At 38.4% G+C, this 15843-nt stretch overlaps 1 non-coding gene across 1 annotated transcript; it reads left to right on the forward strand.

Annotated features, from left to right (window-relative positions):
* The first annotated feature begins 15276 nt into the window (after positions 1-15276).
* On the forward strand, positions 15277-15383 carry LOC126012946 (U6 spliceosomal RNA). Its single transcript, XR_007497288.1, has one exon. It is a non-coding gene; the product is annotated as a U6 spliceosomal RNA (small nuclear RNA).
* The last annotated feature ends 460 nt before the right edge of the window (positions 15384-15843 follow it).

Below are 15843 nucleotides of genomic sequence, written 5' to 3' on the forward strand. Positions count from 1 at the left end.
ATTTTCTTTCTTAATTCCTCCCTCACTTGCTTTCTTCTCAAGCCCATGCTTGAAAGATGATGGGTCCAGCCTAATTTAATATATTCCAAATGCAATCAGCATGACACACTAACTGGATGCCATCATTGCATGGTTTCTGAAGGACCAAGAGATATTCCCAACTGGATCACAAAGACTAATTCTCTGAATGTTCTTCTCCAAGATCTGGAGTGAAAACCAACAAATCCAGGGCTATTCCCAGAATTCTCTTTAAAAGCCCCTGAAAGCTTTGAAATGGATTTTCTTTGAAAATTCATGAGAGTTTCAAGTAGAGCAATGTTTTCAGTGGGAAGTTGATCATGGGACCAAGATATTAAGTCTAACAAACAGAAAACTCTTACAAGTCAGCAGGCACTCCTACAACCTCAGGCTCCCAGCTCTGTTGAATACTCTAATTCACTGCTAAATTGTTTTTAATGACCAGAGGCACACAGAACCTCAGCAGAGTAGGAATCGCATCTTCTCTTCAGAGATCAATGGCCGCAGACCATAATTCTTGGCAGCAATTGTCTTTCCCCTACTGATTGCACCATCAGTGAACTTTTTATCTTTTACTTCCTTTTATTTCTTCCTTCCTTCTTCCCTTCCTTCCTTCCTTCCTTCCTTCCTTCCTTCCTTCCTTTCTTCTTTCGTTTTTTTCTTTCTTCTTTTTTGTTTTTGGGCCACAATCGGGAGCACCCAGGGGTTCTGTGTTCAGAAATTGCTCCTGGCAGGCTTGGGTGACCTTATGGAATGCCGGGGATCTAACCCGAATTGGTTCCAGGTCAGCCACCTTCAAGGCAAATGCCCTAACCATTGTGCCATAGCTCAGATCCACTTCTTTTTTTTTTTTTTTTCTCATTTTAAGTACTTCAGAGGGGAGGTGGAGAGAGACAGAAACAGAGAGAGACAGAACCAAAGTTAAGGCTCTTGCCTTGCATGCAACTGACCCTGGTTTGATCTAATTGTCCCCCTCAGCACTGCTGGGAATGCCCTTACCCAAACTATAGATATTTCACCTGATCCCCATAGTACAAACCTTGAATTCTCTATGTTCTGGTTCTTTTTCTGAGAGCCTTCTTTAACCACTTTGATCAGGATTTGCATCTCTGTGCCATAACTTTCATTTTGCCTATTTTGGTAGAAAAGAATCCCATTTGCATTCTGGCTTTGGGGTAAGATTATGGTTTATCTATTTCTATTTTTTTCTAGTTTCTCTTTTCTCCCCAGTATTTGTATGTTTCCCCTTTCCTCAATGGAAATCTTCATCATAACTGGAGTCATTTTTCTCATAATTTCCCCTCCAGGAAACAACTAAGTATTTAGCTTTTATAGATGCTGCAATACATACTGTTCCCTGCTTCCTCAACTCCTCCATCTATAACCCCTGCTTTTCTTTCAGGAAAAACTCTTTGTTTGCTCAATAACCATTTCTACTCTCCCTGCTCTATGCATCAGGGGAAATTCATTCCACTTGAGAATGATTTTCAGGGCATGGAGTCTACTTATTCTAAATCATCTGTGCTAATCTCAGAGCCTCTCAAAGTATAGATTTAGGAAAGAAATTTTTGACTTACAAGAAGTGAGAAGATGTGGCTAAGGGGAATGGGAGGAAATATTTTGGTGTCTTAAGATTCCAGGTGAAAATGAACTCTTCTTCTAACTGCCATCATCATGCTTAGATGAGGCGAGCATTTGGGCTATGCTTGGTTATTATCAGAATCCCAAAAATCAGAACAGTTCTTGTAGGTGGTATTTCTATTAGAACCTTCATCCTCTCTCTATATCTACCGCTGAGAGAGTTGGAATGCCAAATTCTTGGGTTGGAAAGAGATGGACCTCCCACCTTGGCACTTCTATATGAAAAATCTCTCTTATCATTTCTCAAATGTAGTCACCATAGATTATAAAGATACTTGTGATCAGGTTTCAGGCATACAGTGGTCCTACGCCAATTTCTTTACTAGTGTCCACCATTCAATATTCCGAATTTGTCTATCACCCACCAGCCAGTCTCTAGGAGAGGCTCTTTTTTTTTACTTTATTTTAAGAAAATGCATCACATAGTTAACATAGTTGACCATAATACATTTATTCCAGATACGTGAGATAAAAATATATAAAAAGAAAAAGGAAGAGAAGAAAGTTTTTTTTAAAAAAGAATAAGTACAGTAGCAAGCACATTTGTGAAAATTATTGTATCCTCAATGAAGTCATTAATACAATAACAAAGGTTTAGTACGTTCTTGTTAGCTGTTCATACTGTTAAATTGGTGTGTTCCTATAGGGATGAAAGCATCAAAGAAATGAAGTTTTCCAGCAATTCAAAGCACTAGTTCAAAGCACTATTACTGATACTTTGGCTTTTGTGGGTTTGTTCTCTGCTGTCAGGCCACCTGATAAAAGGAGGATACAGGATGAGGGTGTCTGCCATAATTCCAAAAATCCCTTGGAGATATCAGTCCCATAACCAATCTTGAAATTTGGTCAACTTGGTAACCCCTAAGGGAATTATCAAGGTGTGGTGAGGTAGGGCCATCCACAAAATGGTAATTCTGGATGATGGATACAACAGGCATGGCTTTGGCAGGGTGGAGGTTTGGCCCACCCTCTCCTCCAAGATTGTATGGCAGGCACTTTTTAATAAAACTTTTGCACTGTTGCTTTTATGTTTGTTTGTTTGTTTTGGGGTCACACACAGCAGTGCTCAGAGGTTACTCTTGGCTCTACACTCAGATATTGCTCCTGGCAGCCTCAGAGGACCATATAGGATGGTGGGATTCGAACCACCATCCTTCTGCATGCAAGGCAAATGCCTTACCTCCATGCTATCTCTTCGGTCCCATTGCACTGTTGCTTTTTACAATACTATTACTGATAGGGTTTCATGCATTAACACTTTGTCACCTGACAGCACCACCTCTTTCTCCACACAGTTGACCACTTCCATCTTCCTTGTCTATTCATCACCACACACACACACACACACACACACACACACACACACACACACACACACATACAAAACCATACCCACAAGTTTCCTACTAAATACCAGATTCTCATGTTCCTCATTTAGGCCATTGTTGTTCTCTTCCTATGTTTATTTATATCCTACATATGAGAGAGATCATTCTAAGTTGGCTTCTTATATGTACTCTGATTAACTTCATTCAGCATAATGTTCTCCAGATGATCCATGTAGTAGAAAATTGCATGAGTTTCTTATCTTCAGGTGTAGTAATATTTAAGATAAGTGAGAGAAAATATATTTAAAAAAGAAAAAGGAAGCGAAGAAAGTGTTTATTTCATTTCACTTCTACATGTATCATGGTTTCTTTATCTAGTCATCTTGGGATGTTTCCTGATTTTGGCTATTGTGAAACATTGCAATGAACATAGCATTGCAAATGTTTATTTCTCTGGGTTTTTTTTTTTTTTGTTCTTTAGGGTATATTTATGATGTGAGATTATTGAGTCAAATTATTGTGCTCATTTCTAGTTTATTGAGAAATTTCTATATTGTTTTCCAGAAGGTTGACTCTTTGACATTCTACCAGCAGTGAATGAGAATTCTTTTTTTTCCCTGAACCCATGCCAACACTGAATAATTTTGTTCTTTTTATATGTGCCAGTCTCTGTGGTGATATTTCCTGGATGCTTTGATTGGCATTTCCCTGGTGATGAATGATGAAGAACATTTTTTCATGTGCCTTTTTGGCCATTTGTATGTCTTCTTTGAGGAAAATTTCTGTTCAACTTTCCTCCCCACATTTTTTCTCGTAAATGTCTATCAGTATTTTATATATCCTGGATATTAGCCCTTTACCATATGATTTAGTGGAAGAAAAATATTTTCTCAGAGTCTATAGGGTATCCTTGTATTTGAGGAATCACTTCCTTTGAGCTACATAAGTTTCTTAATTTAATGTGATCCCATTTATTCATTTTTGCTTCTGTTTTGACCACTGGCATTGGATCCCTAATTGGCTCCTTCTAATTTCAGTGTCATAGCAACTTCTTGCTATATTTACCTCAATGTAACATGGATTCGGGTCTAATATTGAAGTTTTGATTCATGTTGATGTGACTTTTGTGTATGGTGTTAGAGAGGTGTCTGGATTCATTATTTTTGCTGACCATATTTTTCAACTTCTCTACAAAGAGAGATCCTCTTCTCTTGCTCCTCTGCTGCCATTATGGCAAAACAAGAAAAATAACCTTTGCATGTATCAGCATGAAGATCTGCACAAGATGGTTATTGGAGTCTTAGGAAAAATGTCTTAGTATCATCCCACACCAAAATTGCTTGCACAGAAGTATGTTTCTGCATTTCAAAGATAGAACTTTTAAAGGACATCCACACCTGTAACAATGCTGCAGGCTGGCTTTCTGCACTCAAGAAAGCTAGAATGTTCACACAAGTTTTCTTTGACCCCCTTTCAGGTTCAGCACATAAATCTAGTTAAAAACTAATTTCCTATTAATTTTGCTGATTTTTGCTGCAAATATGGTCCTGGATGCATCACAAGTTTTTGCAGCAGTAATAATGGAAGACCCTGCCATGTTGACATCAAGAGTACAAACAGAAAATGTTCTTTCTTATTCATGGCTCTTGGCCGAGGTTGCCTAAAACTACAGACAACAATGATAGTGCCATGGTCTGATTTATTTGCTTGCAAATGGAAGAAGGCTGTGTGCTGCTTCCAGTAATGTATTGATTGCAGTTTATTAATATGTGTGTCAGATGGTAGCCTTGAATGTTCACTTTTTGCTATTTGAAAGTCTCTCCCCCCCAAAATCAGCCTAATTCTAAGAATACAAAGGTTCTTTCTATATAGTTTTAAGCATCTCTGTTCAGTTACTTTGGTCTTTAAGTAGTTTGTATGATCTGGAACTGGAAGTCAGACTAATCTATAGTGTGTTATTCCCCAGAGTGAAAAACAACAATAAAGTTGAGGATACCAGCATCATGCAATCTCCCTCTGAAAAAAAACTATGATGCCATAGTTTGCTTGCAAAGCAGGATTCCCTCCTTCTCAGAAATCTCACTCTTGGGAGCTCTCATATGTTCATTGGAAGCTGGAAATTAGTAGGGTTACATAGCTTCATCTACCACATTCTTGAAATCCAGAGAGATAGGTCCTTCACCCAGAGACTCTCAGTTCTTCTGTGGGATGTAAATAGACACAAAAGAAGATGCATATCAATGCCTTCCACTAGTCAGGAGCCTCTGTGACCTAGATACTGCCTTGATAAAATAGAACTGCTCTAATTTTGCTACCTAAAAACTCTGCCCAACCAAGACACCTGATATAGCTATTTAAATGATGTGATTTGGATGTTACAAGGACCCAATGAGATACCACAGGACAAAATGCTGAGTGGTGCAGCTGGGTCATATTAGAAGCTCGTGAGTATTGTCTTTTTCTTAACAATTATTTCTAGGATAAATAAAATTGTCTAAGTAATCCATTTTATTTATTTATTTATTTATTATTATTTGAAGCTCACCACAAAGAGCGGTGAGTACAGTTAGAGAAAGAACTACACTGACAACTATGGTGATAATGTCAATGAGTGAGAGAAGTTGAATGCCTGTCTCAAATACAAGCAGAAGGGAGAAGGGAGTTTGAGGGCATTGGAGATGGGAATGTTGCACTAGTGAAGGGGAGTAATCTTTATATGACTGAAGCCCAACTACAATCATGTCTGTAATCAAGGTGCTTAAATAAGTAATTCTTTTTGTTTTGTTTTGGGGCCACACCCGGTGACACTCAGGGGTTACTCCTGGCTATGTGCTCAGAAAACGCTCCTGACTTGAGGGACTATATGGGACACCAGGGGATCGAACTACAGTTTGTCTTAGGTCATCACGTGAAAGGCAAACACCTTACCACTTGCGTCACCACTCTGGTCCTTATCTAAGTAATTCTTAAGGGATTTGTGATAACTTTTAACATTGTGCTGAAAATTTTTACTATTTCTGTTTTAGAATAACTGTATAGAATTTTCAAATGTATTTTTAAATTGAAATGCTACCAAAAATATCTTTCAAGTATTCTCTTAAACATATTCACAGGATTTTCCAAATGAAGTTCGTCCTTTGAGTCATCATTTGAGTCAACGCACTGAAATATTTGATTTGACAAACATTTTAGTCTTTTGAGTAAACATGTTTCTTAAGAAATTGGAATAAAATACCATTATAATAATAATTATAAGATCTTTCTTCTTGAAGAGTTTTCATTCTGGAAATTATAGGCAATTAGTGAATAAAGATAGAAAATGTTCCTACACTTACATCAATGCCAAAAGCATTAAGTTTTTCTTTTGGCTCTTGAAGACTTTTTTTCCTTCCTTCCATATTTTCTTCTTTTCTTCCCTTCCACTCCGGCAGTGCTCAGGGGTTACTCCTGGCTGTCTGCTCAAAAATAGCTCCTGGCCGGCACAAGGGACCATATGGGACACCGGTATTCGAACCAACCACCTTTGGTCCTGGATCAGCTGCTTGCAAGGCAAACGCCGCTGTGCTATCTCTCCGGGCCCTCCTCTCTCTTTTTTTAATTCATTCACTTCCTCCCTCTCTTCCTTCTTTCTTTCTTTCCTTCCTTCTTCCATCATTCCTTTTTTTTTTCTTATGTTACTAGGAAACATAATATAATATCTTGTTCAATTTAGATCCATCTTTCCAATGTGCTTTTCAAGCACACTCACCTAATTGTTCTTATTAAAGAAACTTCAAGCTTCTATTCGACCATATTTTGAATATTAGAACTTTCTTAACATTACACCTTCTCTTTGTTTTAGTGATTTTATCATGGATCCCAAGTTCTTCTAGTCATTAAGCCTACACGCATCGTTGCAAAGCAATGTTTGTAGCAATGTTAGTTTGATGAGGCCAAGAAAACATTGAAAACACAAAAGTAGCTATAAATCCACAAATTCCATTACCAAAATGCTCAAGAATACTAATTTCAGAATGGTTTTATTTTTTTCTTACCAAAATCTACTCTTGGGGGGGAAATATGATCTTTTACAATGATTTTCTATACCAAAAGCAGTAATTAATTATGTTGTACTACACATCTTTAGAACCAGAAGTTTGACTTTGTTTTCTAGCTCTGCCATTTTCTCTTGTGTGATTTTAGGCAAGTCACTTAACCTTTTGAAGTCTAATTTTTTATTTTTATTTTTATTTCTTTATGAATGCTGGAGAAGGACTTCCCTAGAAGTACTGCTATCATGGGGACCATTCATGGGGATGCTCATCAACCAGGTCAGTAGTGTAGGATAAAAGCCCCAGGATGACCTACTTCTATGCTGGGGTTACCAAGACCACTGGGAAACAGCTCACAGGTCTTCAAGGCTGCACTCAGTGGTGCTCAAAAATTAAAAAGTGAAAGATATCTTGGGGCCAGAGTGATAGCATAGCTGGTAGAGTCTTGCACTTGAAAGACTTAGGTTAAATTTTTGGCATCCCAATGGTCCCTGGGTCTGCCAGGAGTAATTTCTGAGTTCAGAGCCAAAAGTAGTCCCTGGCAGTCATTGGGTGTGGCCCCCCCAAAGTGAAAAATATCTCTGGTAATCTAAAGTAATCGCTATCAATATTATGATATGTCTTAGAATAGCATTTTTATACATTTGTAAGATTTATAACTACATTGCCACAGAGGCATCCCATTGGTTATACCATGCTATAGCTCATTTTCAAAATTAAAGAAAATATAGTGAAAACTTTCTCATGGTAAAGTTATTCTCTCTGGTTCTTGATCACCTTGTATAAATAGGCAAAGATAATTATTTAATTATCCAGTGAAGTTTTAAAATTTTATTGTTATTGGATTTTAATGTTGGCATTTGTTCCCATAAGTAATACTGTCATAAACATTCAAATCCAAATGTCTTGTTCCTTCCTGTGCTTGCTTTTGTAGCAAGAGTTCTTATAAAAAGAAGTGCTCCAGCAAAGAGTAAAATCTTCATTACATGTTATGAAACTTTCCCCCAGATAGATGATCTGTTAATAGTATACATGAGTCTTCCTGTTCCTTTAATACATTCTGGAAGTTTTTTTGTTCCTTTTTCTATTTTATTACTTTATTTAAGCACTGTAGTTACAAAGTTGTTCATAATAAATACAGTGGAGATATTTTTTTCAGTTACAAAGTTCTTCATGATTGAGTTTTAGTCATACAAAATCCAACATTCTTTATCGGTGCATATTTCCCACCACCAGTGTCCCCATTTTTCCCTCCACCCTTCTTCCTTGCTTGTCTCTAGAGCACATAATCTCTGTCTCTGTCTCTGTCTCTCTCTATCTGTCTCTCTCTCTCTCATAAACACTGATTACCATATTGTTACTGAAATAGTACCATACCTATCACTCTATCTCCTTTCAGCACACCCCTTTTGTTCAGAGCAATCATTTTCAACTATCATTGTCATTGTGTCCCTTTCTCTGCCCTAACTGCCTGCTTTTTTAAAATATAATTTTATTTTAATTATAGTGGCTTACATATCGTTCACAGTAATATTCCAGGTACATATTTACCTTGAGTCAGGGGAATTCCCACCACCGAATTGTCCTCCTACATCCGCTCCCATCCTGCCTCCTATATCCTCCACTTTCCCCCCAGGGGCTGCTAGAATGCTTGGTCCCTTCTGTGTCTAGTTTATTACTTAGTGATCTTATAACTGTTTGGTCTTGGTGCCTCCATTACTGCCCCCTATAATTGGGAGGTGGGACTAGAAAGTTCAAGTTATGTGGTTTTGTTTGAGGAAGAGAAAAGTAATATAATGGGGTAAAAATCAACTATGCTGACTATGAGCAGAGTCATTCTAGAGGCTCTCATCCTTGGTTTGAGGGACGAAGGGGAAAAAAAGAAGGTGAAACACCATAACAGTTCAAAAAGAGGAATCAAATAAGATATCCAGTGAGCACTACAGCAAGAAAAATATGCACCACATAGTTGTCATGGTCGTGACATATATATTTTTATATAAATAAAAAAAATGGACAACTACTTCAATATCCACCCCAAAACAAAGAAATTGACAAAAACTAGATTAAAAAAAAGAATTATTTAGTGTTTTTTGTCTCTTCTCCCTCCCCCTGCATAGACACAGTAAATATTGGGGTCATCCGAAACGGGAATCCCCTTGGCCTAAGAGATACAGGGTTTCTCTACCTTGGAATACATTGTCATGGGATTATCTATAGACTCCTTTCACGTACATTTAGTCTCCCCTTGGTGTTTTTGTGGCGTATGGAAGACTTCTGCTCCTATCTGGATGATAAACCCAGACCTCTAAATCTAGAGGTCTCAGTCTGTGCACAGGTCAAGGAGTGGAACTTATGATGAAGACTTTCTTTGTGATTTTAGAAGTTCTGTTACCTCGATGTCATTTTAATCTGTCTTCTGTGGTTAGTGGTCTTGGCCCTTGCACTGAAACTCGGATGGAGCCTGGGATATCGTCTTTCGTTATGTTTCTAGAAGACCCATTCGGTTGCAATTGCCTCAGTAAGGTCTCTGGAATTAGTGTGGGCGACCGTACACCACATATTCAATGGATTTTTCACCGCTGCCTGATTCAAGCCATAAGTTTGCATAGCCCTGAGCCAAAAGAACCCTGCAAATAAATTTAGCTCACCACAGAGAATCTGGCTTAACTAGATTCCTTAAATCTTTCCATGGAACCTGTTTTTGTAACTGCTCTCATACAATGCAATTATAGATAGGTTTTTGTAAGGTTTAAACTGTAAGATCTATTAAGGATTTGCTTCCCCTCCCCCCATCCTGCCAGGTTTCTCCTTATCCTTCCCGCCATCAAAATGTGTCTGCTCCCATTGGTTAAAATCGTTGTACCTGTACAAATCTGATTGGTGTAAGTTTCAATCCTATGTTTTTGCTCCTCCCACTGAAGCAGGGCATAAAAACTCTGCTTGCTCCCTCAATAAACCTCTTGACAGGAATTCAGCTTGAGCTTTTTATTATTAACTTCTACGGCTTAATTTTCTAGGTGTTCACAAAAGAGCTTAACACTTGCGAATTATTTGTATTCGCCTTCTACCTTCTGTCCTGGTTGAGAGAAAGCTGCTGGCCGGAGACCTCTCCCATTAAAGGGCAGAAGCGGAGGCGAGTACAAATTAGAGGTCATGATTGTTGTGCAGGACATAGACCAAACCCTAGACTAGGGCTTTCTTGTTGGTCCCAGAATACATACTGCCTGGTCATGATTCTATCAGCCAGTCATCTGTAAATCACGTTCTTGGCTTTTGCACGGCCCATAGTGTGATAAATCTTCTAATTTTGTTTTATCATTGGTTGCTAAGGTAGGACAACCTGTTCTTATGTCCATTTGTTCCTAATTTCCTCGTTTTCAGGATATCATATTAGAACTGGCACATGTTGGAGTTTGAGTAGTATTTAGGATGTCCCAGATGGGCTTTGGTTCCTGTAGCTGTTGTGAAGAACTATGTCGTTTCTATGTCTGGGGTTCAGGATTCAAGTCTGGATGGTCAGTGTCTAATCTCCTGGAGTCTAAGATGAATCCACATGACATATTTTCAAGGTGGGAGATTTCCCTGTATTGTAAATAAGTATAAGTTCTTATCCCTAGTAGATAAGAGTTTGTTTATATACGTGAGATTTCCCCTTTTTTAGTGTGCCTTTGAAGGAAGAATATTGCCGGTGCATTTGGGGGTGAAAAAAGACAGAGAAACAAGTCACACACCCAAAAAACATAAAAATAGAAATAAAAAAGATATACTTGCTCACATATGTATAGTGAAAATGATTTTAAGTAAATTGAAATAAAAAATAAAGAGGTAGTGTTATATAGGTCTTAGACTTATGATGGAAGTATAGGTTTCCCCATTGCCTTTTGAGATTTTCTTGTGGGGTGTGGGTTCCCAGGTGCCTTTTCATCGCACACCCTGCTCTTCTTGAGATTGGCAAAAAGATTTGAGGGAGGGGGGTTTTGTTGGGGACTGTGACTTGTTTGAGGCCATTTTGCTGTTCTTTCTGCCATAGTCCAGCTTTTCACCTAAAAGCTATTTGCAGTCTTGCTGTAAGTTTTTGAGCTAAAGAGAAAGGAATGTGCAGCTGCAGGATATAATTAACTCTAGCCCGGAGGAGAGCAAAGCTGCCTGGTACCGTTATCAGAAACTAGGCCTCACTCCTTAAGACCACAATCCGGAGTGAACTAGGCTATTATCAATAAGTGTATGCTACATTGTCTGTTCAAGATCACTGAGGCAAGCACATCTTGCACCACCTCCTGATAGTCAAGCAATTAGGAATGCAGCTAGAAGGTCACTAGAAATTTCCATGGAAACAGCACGTTCTTCATAACTTGAAGGTCATCCAGCCCCCTAGCCCACTGCCCACTTCCTTGTTTAGAGCATGATTTACTTTCTTTGTTCCTTGAAGCCTGAAATATATCCTTGCCTTGTATGGGCCTTCGCGCCAAAAGTATGACTGACATCACCTTTGTACTGCCCCCTTCTCCTTCACTATATAAGAAGGAGCTGTAGTCAAATAAAGTTGCCTTTGAGCAGTGAGATATTGCCTTAGGTCTTTATTATTAACCTCTCTCAGATTTTTACAGGTGTGGTTGTTCTTCTACCCAGCAAAATAGGAGTGCGGTTGTCTGAGAAGTCTTCCCAGCTAATTCCTGCTGGCCGGGCCCCCCTGGGGGGCTTCCGGACCCCGCAGGGTTTTGTGTAAAGTTCTTGCATTTGGAGTCCTTTTAGGGCTAAGTCCGGTTAGGATAAGTTGGTAGGGAGGGCCACACAGCATGAGTCAGCAGGGGTGTTGGTTGTCTTTTCCTGCTGGAGACAAGGTGTGGGTTTGAGTGGATGTCCCTTCTCTTGGGTGCTGGGTACTGGTTCGTTGGGGTAGGAGGTCGGTCTTGATGCCTAATAGATTAAGAATTGAGGGTGAAGAGTTTTAATAAATTGGAAAATCTGGATGGGATTGAGGGGTAAAGGGGTAGTCGGATTCCTGGAAGGGGGGGTAGGGGAGAATATTTGGAATGGGCAGAAAGGAAGAAAAGGGAAAATAAGATTAAATAGGAAAAAAAGGAAGAAGGAGTAGTGAGAAGAGAGGTGAAAAGAGGGGGGCATGTTATTTTGCTTGAATATGTTCGATGAGTAGGCCCCGTAATATAAGTCTGCAGGTCACAGTTGCTGCTTCGGTGGTCTGGCTGGTCACATGCTTCAGGTCCTAAAAGAAGGTATACCCTAGAGATAAAGGGTATGTTAAAAAATTTTATCGAGACAATTTAGTAATGCAACCTGGGTATGGTATCTCGTGTGGCTTAGCTCCAAGATGCCATCTTAGGTTGTCCATCCTTTGTATCCAAGAACGCCTGTGGACAGAAAAGCTGAGAGGTTACTTTAAATATATTAAGCTTAAGGCAGTAACACCTATTATTTTGAAATACTTCTGTTGGAGTCAGTGATTTCCCGTGGTATCCTTTACCTGTAATCTTGTATAAGATCCCTAAGAGATTATTATGGGCCTTTGTAGTAACAGGCTGATTACATACCTGTTCTCTGCAGTTGCTGGTTTCTTTATGGTTTAATGTGTGGTCAAGAATTTATAGTGTTCCTCTTTCATGTGTTTTGGGCACTTCTGTCCAGTATATGTGTGATGTTACAGTGTTTGGAGTTTCTACCCTGTCAAGTCCTGTTATTTGATCTTTGAATATTAGTTGTATATATGGTGTAGTTTCTAGGTGCTTCAGAATAGTGCTATCATTCTGTGTTTATCTTTCATCTTCTGGCTTACTTCGTTTAACATAATATGTTCTAGGTCCATCCATGTTGCTGCAAAGTCTGTGATTGAATCATTTCTTACTGCCATGTAGTATTCCATTGTGTATAGATACCACATCTTAATGATCCACTCATCTGTTGTTGGGCATCAAGGTTGGTTCCAAGACTTGGCTATTATACTGAGTGCTGCAATAAATAGTGGGATTTGGATTCCATAATTTGTCTCTGAGTAGGTCATTTAAGATCGGTTTTGTTTGTGCAAATATTGCAAGATCATTTTTATTTAGAATGTTTTTAGTCTTCCTTCCCATATGAATGAGAGTTTTGCTGGATATTGGACCCTAGGTTGGAAATTTCTTTCATTCAGTCATTTAAATATGTCATTTCACTGTCTTCTTGCTTGAATTGTTTCAAATGGGAGGTCTGGTTTGATTCTTATGTCCCTTCCTTTATACTTGAGGGTTTTTTTCTCCCTTATGGCTTTTAAGAGTTCATCTTTCTCTTTGTTTTTTTTGCCATTTGGATTACTATATGTCTTGGTGTTGGCTTATTAGGGTCTATTTTTTGAGGGACTCCTTTTACTTCCTGGAATTCCATCGAGGTCTCTTTCCAGAGGGTTGAAAATTTTTCTGCTATTATTTCCCTGATTACTTGTTCTTCCCCTTTCCCTATTTCCTCCCCTTCTGGTATACCTACAATTCTTAGATTATTTCTTTTTTCTTTGTTTATTAAGTACTGGACTTTCGCCTCCAGTGCTTTGCCTTTTATTTCCTTGTTGGTTTTCTGGTTGGTTTTTGATTGCAATTTTTCTTCGAGTTGTTCTATACACTTTTCCAACTGTGAGATTCTGCTCGTATGGCTTTTTACATTATTTATTATTTCCTTAAATTCCATTTGTATGGAATTTCTCTTATTCTGTAGCAGTTCTTCTCTTAGTTGGTTGATTTTTTCATCCATGGTTTTCTTGTACTCACTGGATAGTGCTTCTTTCATTTTATTTACCATGATTTGCATTTCTTTTTTTCATGGCTGTTTTCAGATCTTTATCTCTTAGATTTGTTCGTTTTGGTGGACTGGAAACTTGTTTGGGTTTCCTTCTTATCTCCAGATGTTAGGGTCTTCCTTGGTTTACCCATATTTCTTTGCAATTCCTGGTGTTGCCTGGTTTGCAGGGCCTTTCGATTAGAGCTCGCTTTTGCCATCTGTCTAGTTTGATATAGGTATTTCTGGCTTGTTTGATATTTTGCTTCCAATTTTATGGACTCTTAATTATTTAAGAAATTTGGGTGTTGGTCTGAGCTGGCTAGACTTATATGTTGTGTTAGGTGGTTGGCGTGGGTGGGCGGGGCTCCATCCCCTGCTTTTTAAGGTAAGCTTTCTACCATGGACTGGTCCTCCTGGCCCTCATCTCTATTGTCTCTGTATATTATTACCATACTATCTTTTATATATATATAAATCTATATACATATGTATCCCACTAATGAGAGTGATTATTCTATGCCTATCCTTCTCCCTTTGATTTATTTCACTCAGTAAAATACTCTCCATATCCAACTATGTATAAGCAAATTTTATGGCTTCATTTTCCTACCAGCTGTGTAGTATTCCATTGAGAGTGATGTAAATTTTAGAATATTAAGATAATATCTTTTGTTTGATCTCCAATTGCTTTGGAAGTCTGCTTTAGATTTGCAGGCATTTGGTTTGATAATATCTGGCCACAGACCAGTCATATTTATAGACACTGTCATGTGTTTCTACAGGTTCCTTACTCCCACATCCCTCACACCTCACACACACACACACACACACACACACACTCTACATCCTCTGTTCTGTTCTAACTATGGGGAAGATTATGAATTTCTATAGGCAAACCTGATCAGAAATTGAATATAAGTTAATATGTGTAGCTTATGCTTAGTGTCTTCTCCAAAGTTTACAGATTCACTCCTATCAAAGAAGTCTGGGAATGGAGAAACCCAAATATGGGTCTTGCAAAAAAAAAAATCCCTCTACATATACACATGAATCAAAACAATGAAGGTTCTATCAATCAAATATGTGCCAAAGATCTGCATTGAATGGATTAATTTTTTACAATTATTTGTTACCTTCATAGAGAAATAATCTAATTTTCATCAATTAGATTGAGAAGCCTCAGCTATTTTATTCTCCTATAATTTTCCTCTTCATGGCTTTTGACTTACTTGTTTCAAATCATCTTTTCATCTTGATTTTCAATATGATATTGTAAGTGTTATGCAGGATTTGAACTCTGGTCCTAAATAAATGGAGCTTAAAAAATTGGGGGTGGGGTTAGGGAAGAAAGGGTAGAGGGAAAGTTTTAGGTTTGAATGGATGATTCTATCCTTGAGCACATAGTCAAGATTATCCCTGAGTAAAGCTGGGTGTGGCCAAAAAACACAAAATAATAATAATAATTAATAATAATAATAATAATAATACTTTTGGTGCTCGCTTCGGCAGCACATATACTAAAATTGGAATGATACAGAGAAGATTAGCATGGCCCCTGAGCAAGGATGACGTGCAAATTCGTGAAGCGTTCCATATTTTTGCTTTAATAAATTTCTGTGGAAAAAAGAAAAATAATAATACTTTTGTTTATGTTTAAGGTAACAGAAGTGTGATCTAGATCTTATATGCAAGTCAGTTTGTTTCTGTTTAGTGTAATAATAATGTAAATTAGAGAAAAAGCTAATCCAGCTTTTTGTATTGAGTTTAAATCCTGAAAAGTGGCAGCTGGCTCTCTGACCCCCCTTTGGGGGGGGGGGGTTGGACCATATCCAATAGCACTCAGGGGTTATTTCTGGCTCTGCCTTCAGGGTGTTCTGGGGACATTATGGGATGCTGAGAATCAAACCTGATCAGCTTCTTGCAAGGCAAATGTCCTACAAGGTGTGCTGTCACTTTGGCCCCCCTTTTTACCCCTTTTCTACTGGATACAGACTCATCTCACTACAGGACAGAGCTAAATTTCAGAATTTAAATCACAAAGAAGTGTCCTAAGGCAAGAA

This window comes from Suncus etruscus, chromosome 6, assembly GCF_024139225.1.
Source record: "Suncus etruscus isolate mSunEtr1 chromosome 6, mSunEtr1.pri.cur, whole genome shotgun sequence".
NCBI classification, from domain to species: domain Eukaryota; kingdom Metazoa; phylum Chordata; class Mammalia; order Eulipotyphla; family Soricidae; genus Suncus; species Suncus etruscus.